Source organism: Amia ocellicauda, chromosome 18, assembly GCF_036373705.1.
Source record: "Amia ocellicauda isolate fAmiCal2 chromosome 18, fAmiCal2.hap1, whole genome shotgun sequence".
Lineage (NCBI taxonomy): Eukaryota > Metazoa > Chordata > Actinopteri > Amiiformes > Amiidae > Amia > Amia ocellicauda.
In genome coordinates, this window is record NC_089867.1 from 8,296,167 (window position 1) to 8,297,500 (window position 1,334).

Below are 1,334 nucleotides of genomic sequence, written 5' to 3' on the forward strand. Positions count from 1 at the left end.
TTGAACACTGAATAAATCATGCCTGGGTATGTATACAGACACATATATACATATACAATATATATAGTGTTGTTGTTGTTGTTTTCATTTTTTTTTTCATTTGGTATTTATTTGTAAACACGGACTACTTACAAGAGAGAGAGGGGAGGGGGGTGCAGAAATCACTGGAAAGCGTCCCTCAGTGACTCGAGACTACTGCCTAGTGGTGTTTGGCACTGCGAGTAACTAAGGATGTGCGCTGTGTCCTGGTTCCTTTTAATAGCATTAGGAGTTCAAACCGTAAAGGCTATAATCTAGGGAGAGAAGAGACTCCCACTCCTTCCTTTGATCTCCTTCCTCTGGCTGTTTAAAGTTGACAGTCTGCTTGAATGGCATTCAGTGCTTTAATTTGTATAACACGAGTTTCCTAGTGTTGCAGAGCTCGCAGCTACACCTGTACTGCAGGAATTTACATTGCATGGCTCTAGGACGGCATTGATTTGGGGAGGGTGAAATCCAAACACAAACTAATTAAAAACTGCATAATGTGTCCCTTCCAGGAACAAAAAGCACACACAAAAACACAAAACAAATATAATACAACTGCAGCTGGCACGGCACTGGTGTCAGTGGCCTGGAGCTAAATGCTGGTGACATACAATTATAAACCTTTTAAAAAATCTCATATAAATATTGTTAATTGTATTAGACTCATAATGAAATTTCTTCTGTTGCTGCTGCGAATAGGGAAGGATGGTTTGGCAACCTATCACACCCGTGATCTTTAATTACACGATTAAACAAAGGTGCCTATTGCATATAATCATTTTCTATACATATTTGGCAAATAAGCCTGTCACAGTACTTATAATAATAATAATAATAATAATAATAATAATAATAATAATAATAATAATAATATATACACACATATACATACATAAATACATACATGCACAAACGCGCGAATACTTTCAACTATAAAGACAAAAACGCTTTTATATCTCTCTTTTTTGTAGTTAGTGTAATTGATACACTTGCAGATTTTCAGAATGTGTTGATTGATGATAATGTCGATGATTAATGATTAACAACAACCAGGATAATAATAATAATAATAATAATAATAATAATAATAATAATAATAATAATAATAATAATAATAAAGCGACTCATTGGGTGTTACACTGAAACTGGGTGAAGCATGCTGGCAATTACAAGGGCCCATTAAATGTTACAGAAATGTATCCGTTTGGGGAGTCTCGGAGGTGGTCGCAAGCTGATCGTTCATAAATGGTTAATTGTTTAGTGGGAAAAGATTTATATTTCATTTTCATACTTCTGACATAAAGTTG